General features: G+C 41.6%; 1 protein-coding gene across 2 annotated transcripts in view; it reads left to right on the top strand.

Moving 5' to 3' along the window:
* ANOS1 (anosmin 1) overlaps window positions 1-14670 on the top strand; it is a 164748-nt gene that overhangs the window by 20681 nt on the left and 129397 nt on the right. The gene's annotated exons all lie outside the window — the stretch shown is intronic.

Raw genomic sequence — 14670 nt, 5'->3', positions numbered from 1 at the left:
GAGATCACGAGCCTATCAGCTTCAAGGAGGAAGTTTCACCCCCACATTCCATTTCATTAATGCAAAGAACCTTGGGTGGGGGAAGGTGGCTTGCTTAACTGTGTTTCTGGCAGCTGCAGAATACGTGGTCACATGCCCACCAACCCATCTGATTGGCTAGGTCACCTAGCTGGTAACACATTAGATTGGTCAACTAGGGTAATGCTAACTGTTGGCAGTTTCTCATTCTGGTATAGACACTTCTTTTGTTTGACTTGTAATACTGTCTTTGACATCTTGAGCCAGGTTGGCCCTTGTAGGGCTGAAACACCTGCCCTTGGGCTCAGTGTCTCACTCTGATCAGATAACATCTGGATTAGAGAACCAGTGCTTGTATAAGCACTGTGAGTTAACTGTTTAGCTTATATTATTTTTAACCTTGCCATTTACTGCCTATTTCTTTTAATAAACCTTATTGTATTCTGTGGTGTTATTTGGGCTTTGGGACTTCAGTCTGAATCCAGTATTTTGAGTCTTTCTTGGCTACAGCTACCAGTGTTATTTTTTTGTTGGGGAGGGGAACTCACCTTGCACATGTCCTGTGCTGCAGACATAGTTTATCTTGATATCAGTAAGGCTTTTGATAAGGTTTCACATCATCTTGTTGACAAGTTGGTAGAATGTGGTTTGGATCCTATTAATGTTAGGTGAATCAGGTTGTCAGATCTCACCCTGGGAGTGCTTGTAAATGGTTTCTCATCTTCTTGGAGAGGAGTGAGAAGTGGTGTGCCTCAAGGAGCTGCCTTGGGACCTGTTTTGTTCAACATCTTTGTAAATGATTTGGATGAAGGAATGCTTGTTAAATATGCAGATGATACTAAATTGGGAGGGGTAGCAAATGTGGTAAAAGATAGAGTCAAGATACAGAATGATCTTGACAGGTTGGAAAACTGAGATAAAACAAAATGAATTTTAATGGGGATAAATGTAAAGTTCTGCATTGGGGAAAATCAAATGCATAATTATAGGATGGGGGAGACTTGTCTTTGCAGTAATATATTCAAAAAGAATCTTTGGGTCTTAGTACATCATACGCTGAACATAAGTCAGCAGCATAATGTAGTAGCTAAAAAGGCAAATGTGATTTTGGGCTGTATCAACAGAAGTATAGTGTACAGATCATGCAAAGTGAAGGTATCACTTTACTGTGCTCTGGTGAGAGCTCACCTAGAGTATTGTGTTCAGTTTTGGGCACCACAATTTAAGAGGAATATAGACAAGCTTGAAAGTCCCTTGGACTGCAAGAAGATCAAATCAGTCAGACCTAAGGGAAATCAACCCTGACTGTTCCCTGGAAGGTCAGAAGCTGAAGCTCAGCTACTTTGGTCACCAAATGAGAAGGGAGCACTCACTGGAGAAGACCCTGATGCTGGGAAAGACAGAAGGCAAAAGAAGGGGATGGCAAAAGATGAGATGGCTAGACAGCATTATTGATGTAACAAACATGAATTGGAGTAGATTTTGGAAGATGGTGGAAGACAGGAGGGCTTGGCGTGACTTTGTCCATGGGGTTGGAAAGAGTCGAACTCAACTGTGCGACTGGACAACAACAGATAAGCTGGAATGTGTCCAGAGGAGAGCAACAAACATGGCGAGGGGTCTGGAGACCTAAGAGAAAAGATTGAAGGAGCTGGGTATTTTTAGCCTGGAGAGGAGATGACTGAGAGGTGATATGATCAAACTTACACTCTTCCTTCCTACACTATCACCTCATTCATGCATTGAGACTCCTAATTTGTGCCTGTGTGTGAAACAGGCAGCCCTTCTGATAACACTACCTTTGGAGGTCCTGGCCTTGAATCTCCTGCCTGGCAAGTTAGTAAAAGAACTGGTGATGGCTAGTTAGCCTAGGGTCATGAGAATTCGTTCACCAGGATTTTGTTTTAGCTTTTGCCTGCCCTAACCAAAGGTTCCATTAAAGGAACTTTGTCAGCATCCTCTGGAAATAATGTCCACATTATAATAATTTGTGGAGTAAATAATTATTTTATATTAATGAACTAGAGAGAGTGCAGAATTAAATTTTCAACAGATGAAGATGGAAAGAAAAAGTAGTTGCTGGCCAGCTGAAATGGGGAAGGGGGCTTGATGAGGAACAAGCTGAACAAGTTTCTCTCTGGGAATCTGAACCTATCTGTTTATATGATTGCATTCACCCTTTCCAAGTTCTGCTTTGTATATTTGTAAATAGAATTAATGTTTCATCATAAATATCCAGTATGTGCTCTCTTCCAAAAGTTACTTACAAAAGCTTATCGTGTTGCTTCTGGAAATTCTCTTCAGTTGGAAGCGTTAACTGTGTGTAACCTTGAGGTTAGGGTGGAATAGATTTGTTTACTTGAAGGGAAACTGAGCTGGTGACTAAGGATAACAATGAAATAATCATACTTCTGTAAGAAATAAAAGCACTAAAATAGCAGTTTACAGAATAAAGTACAATAATTGTTAAAAAGAATTTTGCATGGTGGGGTGGATCCCTGTTTTTTTAGGTAGAATAGGTCAAGATTGATGCATGCCCAGGTGCAAGATACCTTGTTGGAAACAAGATGAGTGGTCATTGAAGAAGAGCACATGATAAACTCTGAATTTTTTACTCAGTTGTTCAAAATGAAAGCTCTTTTTCTATTATCAATATTATATTATATCAATATATTTTCTATTATTTCAATAATTATGAGAATGACAAAAATGGAGCAAAAGGCCTAGGAATTGGAAAGATACTGTAGTGGGAAAAGAATCTTTAAGACTGAAGCAGCATCAAATGTTTATCTGAATAAGTAACTTAACAGGGAGATGATGAACAGCACCCACCATGCATGGCAGTTGGTGGGAAACTGTTTATCAGTTTTTCTGCCCTGTAATGATCTTAGTGGACTAGATCAGACTCCTGTAGTTGGCACATTTAGGAGCAGGCCCTGAGCAGTATTAATCCAGAAGCCTTAGAGCAGGGGTGTCAAACATATGGCCCACAGGCCAGATCTGGCCCCCAGAGGGCTTCAATCAGGCCCACCAGCAACTGGCCATGGTCTGCTTCCTTCTCCCTCGCTTGCTTCCTGGTCACCATTTTGTGTTTCTCCTCTACACTAAGCAGCCAGCAAAGCACTTCTCCTCTCTTTCCCTCTTCCCCCTCCCTTTTCCCAAAGGGAGGAGGAGCATCAGCCAATGCAGGAGCTTGGCTCTATAGCTCTGCTGTGTAAGTTTCTTAGGCTCAATCAATCACCATAGAGCTACTGAGCCAAGCCTTTCTTCCTTCTAGTGGTGAAGCTCCTCCCTCTTCTTGTACCCTGGGGAGGCAGGGAAAGAGCCATCAGGGCTTCCTCTGCCCATCCCCACCATCGTGAGAGATATAAAGGAAGCACTTTTAAGAGTAGCAACGTTTTATTGAAGGTATGAGAGAGAGAGTGTTTTGTTGGGTTTGTTATGGGTGCAACTGGGTTCTCCTCTTTCACTGTATTCATGTCTTCCAGTCTTTCTCTGTCGGAAAGCAAGTGAACTATTTAGAGGAGCAATAACAACAACCCAGGATGCGTTCAGCCCAGGTTTACTCAGCAGATTTCCCTTGATTTTTCTTTCAGTTTCCAAGACTATAGTTTTGTAGACAAGCGCATAGCACTCAGTCTGTGCTATGGTGCCTTCACATGTTCTTGACCAGCACATGAAACAACTTATGTACAAAAGCTCACAATGCCCAGCTGCTTCATGTTTTCCTCTGAGTCTTAGGCTTAAAGCATTGACCTTGAGATCTCTGTAATGAAGGTCAATAAATCAAAAATAGGTTTGTAACTTACAGATGTGCACACCTGAATAACATGTTTAAGATTGGTACAGTACCTGCAGTTTTTGATGCAATAATTCATAGCAAGACATGACATTTATCAGACTTTAAAACAAAATATTGCAAGCATGCTAATGTTTTAAGCATGCTTTAAGAAAAAAATCTTTAGTTGTCTTTGTGGCCTTTATAAAGTTTTTAAGTCTGCTATCTGGCATTACATTTTATGACACACATGGCCCAGCCCAACATGGTCCCATTTATGTCAGATCTGTTCCTCATAACAAATGAGTTTGACACCCCTGCCTTACAGTAACTAGGCAAATCTGATAGGAAACAGACTGCTTCAGTCTGAGATCAGGCTCAGTCTAAGCAGCTTAAACCCTGAGTTTTGCTTCAGTGGTATCGAAAAGGGTTTGCATAATTTTCTTATCCTCCATTTTAGACATCTGTGATGGACAGAAAAGGAGTTTAATATCAGTAGGGGAATGATGGACAGAAAGAGAATTTGTGGATCTACTGTGGAGAACACACACTTGGATACAAGCTTGTTGTGAATCTTCAGTTAGGACCTAGGCATGCCTTGCCTATCATTTGACATGGGCCAGAAATCAGTGCAGGAGCAGCAAGCAGAAAGAGAACGAGAAACTTTCTGTATAAGAAATGGACGATCTTGTTAAAGGAGTACTACACCTAGAAATGACTTTCATGGGATATTATGTTTGGTCTTCAAAGCAACAGGAATTGCATGGAATTCTGCTCAGGGTCATGACATTGAGAACCATAGCGCATCATGAGCTCTCATATGCAGTAGTTTGGAATGGTTTGGAATAATTATAGGTTAGTCCATGTCAGGCTTTATACTGGACTAAGAAGACAGAAGCCAACATACTGTCCCATCCCAAGAAAACTAAACACCAGAGTGCTATAACTTACCATGTTCAGAAGTTGAGTGTATTCCACTGTACTCAGTAATAAGCTGATATATATCAGCCAAAGCATTATACCTGTTTAGTCATCTGTTAGTGTGATAGATGGCTTCCAATTCTGCCTTCCATGCATCATAGACAATCTGTGTATGAAAATTTCCGTTTTCCAGCCAATGGGAAGCTGTAGATTTCTCAGAGAGAGAGAAAGTGGGTCAAAAGAGAAAAAAGAGAGAAAAAAGTCAACAATGGAAAAAAATACCTCAGGGCTAAGACATCAATAGAACTATGTCTTTAGGTCTCAAGTGCCCACACAGAGGCAGCTTACCTCGAAGAAGTAACATAATAGTGACTTGTGAGGAAACAGAGGGGGAAAATCCTGAGAGACATGCTAACACTATTTTAAGATTCTGAAATTCCTAGGTTTAGTGAGCTATTCCATCTCTCTGTCATTTCTGTAAACCTGAGTGTGGGATATTGTAATCCTTGTGGAGCAGCTCTTCAGCTCTCCTTAGCTGTAAATAGTCAATACATTGGTATCCCCTTTGTGCTTGTTCACCCCTCTGCTCTTCATAAGCTCTTCTAAAGAAAAAACAATAAATGTATTCTTGTGTTGTTGAGAGAAGGTGTCAGTATGTGTCACTCCAGAAATGGAAGGTGGGGGGGAGATGGAGTAGAAGTTCTCAGTTCCTTGTGCTACCTGCTTGCCCCACCCTCATGTACCATCTGTAACTTCAGCGTGTTATCCAGCATGGTTATTTTCATATTTGTTTTGACCACTTGCAAACACCCCATAACCCAAACTACAGTTGCCAGCCTCAAGTTGTTGCCAGAAGAATGAATGCTAGCATCATAGCAAAGGTTCAGTTATCTGCCAGTTTGCTGTGTAATGTTCTGTAGGCTTTATAGAATCTATTCCCTGATTCTTGCCAGTAGTCCAAAGTAATCTGAATAATTATAGGTTAATCCAACCCTATGTTTATACCAGACTAAGAAGACAGTGGGTATTCTGGGAAGAAGAATTTGAGAGTAGCTGTTAGACTGTATGCATCTGTGGGTCTGGTTGGAATCTGAAATATTGTCTCTTGTCCATGTTTGCCTCTATGAGTACCAGGCCTTGGTGTTTTGTATTTCCTAGGCTTTTCATTGCATGGGAGCATTATGTACCTTTGAATAAGTGTAGTGCCTGAGCACAAACAGTCGCACTTCATACATAGTACCGCAGAACTTATTGCAGGGCCTGTAAAACTGAGATGTTCTGCCAGGCCTTTGGTTGATGTAGTGGATGTTCAATATTCTGGCCTCCTCTGTTCTTGGCTCCTTCCTCAGTATCTTGCTGCTCTCGATATTAATCTTGGCACTGGAATTTTGGGGGGTGCCTGTACCCATATGACAGGAGGCATGGGTTTTCTTTTATTATTTATTACTGCCATCCAAAGAATCATAAAGTTGAAAGGGACCTTCAGGGGTCTAGTCCAGCCCCCTTCACAATGCAGGAAACTCACAAGCACTGCCCCCCCCACACCTCCAGTGACACCTGGTACACACCAAGAAGATGACAAAAACTGGCCTGGCGAAAAATTGCTGCCTGACCCCAGAGTGGGAAACAGCAATTCCCTGGGCACGTAACCCTTCTGCGCTACTCCTAAATTCACAGAATCAGCATTGCTGTCAAATGGCCATCTAGCCTCTACTTAAAAACCTCCACAGAAAGAGAGCCTCCCACCTCCCAAGGAAGCCTCTTCCACTGAAGGCTGTGGCAAATCAAATGCAAGACTGTGATCAGGCAGGCAAAGAGGGACTATGAGGAGCATATTGCAAAAAACATAAAGACCAACAATAACAATTTCTTCAAATATATTAGAAGTAGGAAACCAGCCAGGGAGGCAGTGGGGCCCTTGGATGACCATGGGGTAAAAGGATTACTGAAGGAGGATAGGGAAATGGCTGAGAAGCTGAATGCATTTTTTGCCTCCGTCTTCACTGTGGAAGATGAGAACTTTTTGCCCACCCCTGAACCACTAATGTTGGAAGGGGTGTTGAAAGACCTGAGTCAGATTGAGGTGACAAAAGAGGAGGTCCAACAACTAATAGACAAATTAAAAACTAATAAGTCACCGGGTTCGGATGGCATACATCCGAGAGTTCTGAAAGAACTCAGAGTTGAACTTGTGGATCTTCTAACAAAAATCTGTAATCTTTCATTGAAATCTGCCTCCGTTCCTGAGGACTGGAAGGTAGCAAATGTCACCCCCATCCTTAAAAAGGGTTCCAGAGGAGATCCAGGAAATTACAGGCCAGTCAGTCTGACTTCAATACCGGGGAAGTTGGTAGAAACCATTATCAAGGACAGAATGAGTAGGCATATTGATGAACACGAGTTATTGAGAAAGACTCAGCATGGGTTCTGTAGGGGAAGATCATGCCTCACTAACCTGCTACATTTCTTTGAGGGGGTGAACAAACATGTGGACAAAGGAGACCCAATAGATGTTGTTTACCTTGACTTCCAGAAAGCTTTTGATAAAGTTCCTCATCAAAGGCTCCTTAGAAAGCTTGAGAGTCATGGAGTAAAAGGACAGGTCCTCTTGTGGATCAAAAACTGGCTGAGTAATAGGAAGCAGAGAGTAAGTATAAATGGGCAGTCTTCACAGTGGAGGACGGTAAGCAGTGGGGTGCCGCAGGGCTCGGTACTGGGTCCCATGCTCTTTAACTTGTTCATAAATGATTTAGAGTTGGGAGTGAGCAGTGAAGTGGCCAAATTTGCGGATGACACAAAATTGTTCAGGGTGGTGAGAACCAGAGAGGATTGTGAGGAACTCCAAAGGGTTATGTTGAGGCTGGGTGAGTGGGCGTCAACGTGGCAGATGCGGTTCAATGTGGCCAAGTGCAAAGTAATGCACATTGGGGCCAAGAATCCCAGTTACAAATACAAGTTGATGGGGTGTGAACTGGCAGAGACTGACCATGAGAAAGATCTTGGGGTCGTGGTAGATAATTCACTGAAAATGTCAAGACAGTGTGCGTTTGCAATAAAAAAGGCCAATGCCATGCTGGGAATTATTAGGAAGGGAATTGAAAACAAATCAGCCAGTATCATAATGCCCCTGTATAAATGGATGGTGCGGTCTCATTTGGAGTACTGTGTGCAGTTCTGGTCGCCGCACCTCAAAAAGGATATTATAGCATTGGAGAAAGTCCAGAAAAGGGCAACTAGAATGATTAAAGGGCTGGAACACTTTCCCTATGAAGAAAGGTTGAAACGCTTAGGGCTCTTTAGCTTGGAGAAACGTCGACTGCGGGGTGACATGATAGAGGTTTACAAGATAATGCATAGGATGGAGAAAGTAGAGAAAGAAATACTTTTCTCCCTTTCTCACAATACAAGAACTCGTGGGCATTCCATGAAATTGCTGAGCAGAAAGGTTAAAACGGATAAAAGGAAGTACTTCTTCACCCAAAGGGTGATTAACATGTGGAATTCACTGCCACAGGAGGTGGTGGCGGCCACAAGCATAGCCACCTTCAAGAGGAGGTTAGATAAAAATATGGAGCAGAGGTCCATCAGTGGCTATTAGCCACAGTGTGTGTGTGTGTGTGTGTGTGTATATATATATATTTGGCCGCTGTGTGACACAGAATGTTGGACTGGATGGGCCATTGGCCTGATCTAACATGGCTTCTCTTATGTTCTTATGAAGAACCACTCTGACTGTCAGGAAGTTCTCCCTAATATTTAGTCAAAAATTCTTCTGATTTAATTTCAACCTGTTTCTTTTGGTCCAACCTTCTGGGACAACAGAAAACAGCTTTGCATCATCCTTTCTATGAGAGCCTTTCAAGTACTTGAAAGGTACTTACCATATATCAGTCATCTCCTCTCCAGGCTAAACAAATCCAGCTCCTTCAACCTTTCCTCATAGGACTTGGTCTCCTGTCCCCTCATCATCTTTGTTGCCCTCCTCTGGACACATTCCAGCTTGTCTATATTCTTAAAATGTGGTGCCCAAAACTGAACACAATACTCTAGGTGAGGTCTAACCAGAGCAGAGTAACTGGTCTAACCAGAGCTACTGCATCCCACTGCCCACTCACATTCAGTGTATGGTCCACTAACACCCCTTTTCACACAAACTACTGCCTAAACAAGTCTTTCCCATCCTATAATTATGCATTTGATTTCCCACCCCCTAGATGCAGAACTTTATGTTTATCCCTGTTAAAATTCATTTTATTGTGTTAGTCCAGTTTTCCAGCCTGCCAAGATCATCCTGTATCCCGACTCTAACTTCTACTGTATTTGCTACCCCTCCCAAATTAGTATCATCTGCAGATTTAATAAGCATTCCCTCTATTCCTTCATCCAAATCATTTATAAAGATGTTAAACAAAACAGGTCTCAGGACAATTTTATTGCTTTTATCGTTTTATGGATTTTATATGGTAAGCTACCCTGACCACACCCATGGGACAGGGTGGGATGATAATAATAGTAATAATAGTAGTAGTAATAATATGGCTGAACTGGGTTGAAGAGTTGTATGGGAGCCAGTTTGGTGTAGTGATTAAGTGTGCAGACTCTTATCTGGGAGAACTGAGTTTGATTCTCTGCTCCTCCACTTGCAGCTGCTGGAATGGCCTTGGGTCAGCCATAGCTCTCGCAGGAGTTGTCCTTGAAAGGGCAGCTGCTGTGAGAGCTCTCTCAGCCCCACCCACCTCACAGGGTGTCTGTTGTGGGGAAGAAGATATAGGAGATTGTAAGCTGCTCTGAGTCTCTGATTCAGAGAGAAGGGCGTGGTATAAATCTGCAGTCTTCTTCTTGGTTCTGGATTGAATACACAATTGATTTATTGTATAATTTGTTTCAAATCATGTAAATATGCATCTATTAAGAAAGACTCTATAATTCAGGGGTGGCCAAGGGTAGCTCTCCAGATGTTTTTTGCCTACAACTCCCATAGCCTCAGCCAGCATGGCCAGTGAGAGGAGTTGTAGGCAAAAAACATCTGGAGAGCTACCCTTGGCCACCCTTGCTATATTTGATTAATCAGAGCAGTTTAATCAAATTTACATCAGAAAGGTAATGCTGGGGATATTTTCGATATGCTTAATGACAGATTTTCATTGTTCATCACCTCCAGGAGCCACAACACAATATGTGTGAAAGAGCTGAATGTGGCTCCCAAGCCACTGTTTGGCCATGCCTGGCCTACATTGACCCAGATGCTCTGACCATCTGGATCCACTACATGGGGACAATGAGACTTTACTACTGTACTACACTCTAAATAGGTCTCCCCTCAAAATCAGCTCTGCAACTCCAGTTAGTGCAGAATGCCATAGCTTGGTTAGTATCAGGAGCTAGATGGTGTTTGCATATTACACCAATTCTGTTGTCATTCCACTGGTTGTCCTTTAGTTACTGAGTTCAGTTCAAGTTGCTGGCCATCACATACAAAGTATGTACCTGAGCCCTCATATCTGCAGGGTCACCTCTATACCTGTGGCCCACCATGACAACTTTGCTTATCTGAACATGGCTTTCTACAGGTGCCACTGCCCATACATGAGTGTTCTTTGTAGGGGCCTTATGAAATAGCCTGCCTGATGAGGTCAGGAAGGTGCCACACTTTTGGGTTTATGCAAAACAGAACTGTTCAGGGGGGGCATTTTATAAAGGAACAGGGCTGTGTTATAAGAAAATGATTGAAGACAGTGTTTCAATAGAAACAGTGCGATTGTGGCTTATTCCACTAATATGTATTGTCTGTTGCTGTATTTTTTATCCCACTTTCACTGCATTATATCTCTGTGTCATGTTTAATCATGTTCAGATTTCCAAAATCCTCATCTTGTTAACATTGTTTATTTTGTCTCTTCATCCTATTGATTGTACTGATCTGTGTTAATGTACCTTAAGACTCAGTGAGAAAGGTGGACTATAAATAAAAATGATCCAGCTCTTGAATTTACCTCATAGTCCAAAGAGATCTTCTATTTATTAACAAAACTGCTAGATGTTCTGCCCGTCAGTTCTGTCAATCACAGAGATCAAAGTACATTTTTAAACTATCATAAATAGTTAAAAGCAGTCTTTATCTTTCATACAGTCTCCTGTACATAGAACAAAATTTGAGTCTAGTACAAAATTTTACAGGGTGCAAGCTTTCATGAGTGAAAGTTCACTTTTTTAGATATAGATATCACTCGCGAAAGCTTACATTGTTTGCTATTGAACTCAAATTTTGTTCTCGAGCTACTACAGACTAACATAACTACCTACCTGATGCTATCTCTTTTTATTGTTGCTAAAGTTGTACTGTGTAGCAGCATAAGCTCAACAACATGATAGTTAAGTCCAATGTAGATAAAATGATGTCAGAACACCTTTAAACATGTGTTGATGGGGTCTCAGTAGGGTTGCCAGTCCCCAGGTGGGAGTGGAGGATCCCTTGATTTTGCAGGCTTCTGCCCACCACCAGCCAGCTGACCAGCAGGGGGAAGCCCTGACCCAACAATGACCACTGGAGGCCACCCCTCTCCTTCCTTTTCTGCAAGATATAAAAGGCCTTCCAGCTAATTAGCAATTAGCTGGAAGACACTTTAAATTTTACAAGAGAATAGGGATGGGGAGGAGTTGCTGGCTGCAACCCACTTGGAATTCAGGCACAGGCAGCCTCCACTTGCAGAATGCCATTTAAAGGGAAAATTTCCTTCAAATGGTTTTTGCAACTGGGTGCTGCTGGCCATTTTCAAGGGGCTGCGTCCCCAACATGATGAGGTCAGTTCTGTGTGTCCCTGCACCCTCCAGGAACGCCCCCCTCAAAGCCCCCTGCTGGTGACAGGGTCTCAGTGAGCCAATACTGAAATGCAAGGAGATTGTGAGATTGTAGTAGATAATGTGGTGAAATTGTCAACTCACAGTGTAGAAGTAGTAAAAAAGGCATGTTGGAGATTATTAGGAATGGAATTCAAATTAAAACAGTTGCTATTATAATGCTTCTATATAATTTTGTAATACCTCTGCATAGATCTGTAGTGTGGCTTTGTAAAATTCTGCATACAGTTTTAAGATTGCAAAGCAGAAAAAGTGTGGAAGAAAGCATCCAAAATGATTTTAAGGGGTTTGAAGACCTTTTGTATGAGAAGTCTGTGACTATGGAGCTTAGAAAAAAGACAGCTGAGGAGGGAGTACAATACAAGTTTATACAATTATACATGGAGTAGAGAAAATATGACCCTGACCTTGTTACCCAGATTGGACCCAGAGAAGGGGAAATTGAATTTAAAAGGGATTCCAGAATGAGCAATGCAGGAGTAAGTCTGTGTATACTAGTGTGGATCTCAGTGAAGATATCTCAAAATAATGTCCTTGGGTTAAACAGACCTCTCTGGATTATGCCAGTTTTTTGTTATTGAAAATGAAGTGAAATCTTATTGTTATTGAGAACCTTGAGCTGGGAGAGATTGCACTTAATCAGTTTGTAATACTAGCACACCTCTTTCCTGGTCCTTCATGTACCCAGGTTCTTTTATGAGACTCCCTGAGTTCCAGATCCCCTGGCATTCAGGCTTTCAAAGGGGGTGCTTATTAAAACAAGTCCAATATAAGAGCGGGATCCCACTGACTAAAGGGGTCTTGGCTGGAGGCGGCAGCGGGGTCCTTATAACCTGGATGGCTCAAACTAGCTTGATCGTATCAGATCTCAGAAGCTAAGCAGAGTTGGCCCTGGTTAGTAAGTGGATGGGAGACCACCAATGAAGTCTAGGGTCACTATGCAAAGGCAGGAAATGGCAAACCATCTCTGTACAGCTCTTGCCTTGAAAGCCCTATGGGGTTGCCATATGAGACTTTATGGCACATTCCACCAAAGAAATTATTCTGACAACTTTCTTCCTCTCCCATAATATAATTCATTGAGGAATCCAATAAGTTGATGGACAGTAGATTCATGCTGTGGATAAATGAAATATGCATTTACTCCATGGATAATTAAATTGTGTAATTCAGTGCCAGTGACTGTAATGATAGCTGCAAGAATAAATGGCTGTAATGAGATCAGCAGATTCAAGAAAGATAGGTTCATCATTGGCCACTAGCCATGGTACCTAATGGAAACCTCTGGATGCCTGTGCTATAAAGCAACACCAAGGCAATGCCTTGGCCTTTGTGTCTTGTTTGTTGGCCCACTAGGGCAATTGGTTGGTCACTGTTTGGAACAGAATGCTGGAGCAGATGGGACTTCTGGTCTGATCTGGCAATCTAGTTTTTATGCTCCTGCTATAAAGTTAATACTTGTCGTGTTTTGGCATATCAAATAGGCTTGTCAAGTTCTTTTACAGCCCCGTAGTTGCAAATGATGGTGAAAGTAGGATTCCATATAAATAATATTTTCATGCTATTTTATAAGCAGATGCTGTACATTAAAGTCATTGTGCTTAAAACTTTCTACATACTAGCTTTCAGTAGGAAAAATAACAGACTAGTGTCTGTTTTCTATAGTATTGTTCCAGGTAACAGAACTAAATTCAGATGTAGTGTTTAATCTGATTTATGAAAAGCTGCAAAGCTGTAAAATAATGCAGCCAGTTGCAACTAATCTGCTTTTGCAATCATTGCTTTCTTCTGTCACTCCTGATCTTTAGAAGAAAGGAGGAAGGAATAGAAAGTGGCGCATGAAATATTACTTTAACATTACCATTGGCTAGGTTTGAAAAAGGAAATAATAAATTCTTGGCTGGCATTGAGACTGCTAAAGTAGTCCTGTTAAGTGTTTGTTATTTATGGCATCCTCCTAAACTTTTATTTCTTCTATGCCTGTCCTTTTTATAAGCATTTGTAAGTCTTATGTTTCACATTACTTATATATGTGCCTTAATACATTGTAAATAAATTCCAGAGTCTCCGCCAACCATAAGAGCATTACGAATATTTAAAACTGTAATGATCTTATGAGAAAAAATATTTGGGGTAGCCATAATCATTTTTTGTAAATAATTGAAATAAGCTTAGTTTGATATTAATAGCATGTATTTTACAGTAGTTATTATGCCAGTTTAGAGATATAAGATGCACCTATGTGAACTGGATTAATCTCAGATCTGTAACCAGGATTTTTTTTCTCATGGGGGGGGGGAGGTGGGGCACCAATTAAATTAAATATTATAAGAGCCAGTGCGGCTCAAGCTCCATCCCTCCCCTTCCACTGCACCTGTCTCAGTTCCTGCCCATCCTTGCAGTGCTTCCCAGTCGTCTAGTTTCAAAGCCAAGACTTCCTTGGTAGTCCCCAGTTCAAGAACTAACCAGTACCAATCCTGCTTAGCTTCTGAGACCTGAGGAGACGGGGCAGACGTGGGCCATCCAGGTCAGGGAGCATATTAGTTTGAGGACTTTCTGGATTTTTTTGGTCATATGCAAACCAGAATTTGTCTGAATGGTGCCATTGACGACATAAGCTGGCTGTTTGTTATACAGGTATTCTTTAGGTACCCATAGGCTCATGCACAACTCAGAAATTAACAAGTTCGGCATTTGTGATAATCCATTGCTTGTTTTTCAAACTGCAGATTGTAGTTTGTTGAAATCAAATAAATAATTGATTTCTAAGACACACATCCAGGGGTGGGGAAGAGATGGGAAGCCCAAAGATTGCAGTTAGCAAACTATGGTTTGTTGTAATAGGTGAATGCAGGCTGGCCAATATGCGAATTGGCTCCCAAGTGATGTGAATACTCTTTTAGTTTTGATTGTAAGTAATACTTTTGAGAGGCACTCCCAGCATAAAAATATAGAGAAGTGTGTGAATGGCTGCCTTGATTATGATAGCCATTCCTTCCTTATACAGCAAGAACTCTTTTACAGGGTATGCAGATGGCAAGGAAGCAAATATTTTAACACTACCATCCCTATCAGGGTAGACCTTGCTTTTATCT

The sequence above is a fragment of the Heteronotia binoei genome, chromosome 3 (assembly GCF_032191835.1).
Source record: "Heteronotia binoei isolate CCM8104 ecotype False Entrance Well chromosome 3, APGP_CSIRO_Hbin_v1, whole genome shotgun sequence".
In the NCBI taxonomy this organism is placed as follows: Eukaryota; Metazoa; Chordata; class Lepidosauria; order Squamata; family Gekkonidae; genus Heteronotia; species Heteronotia binoei.
This window is presented reverse-complemented; position numbering and strand designations above follow the sequence as displayed.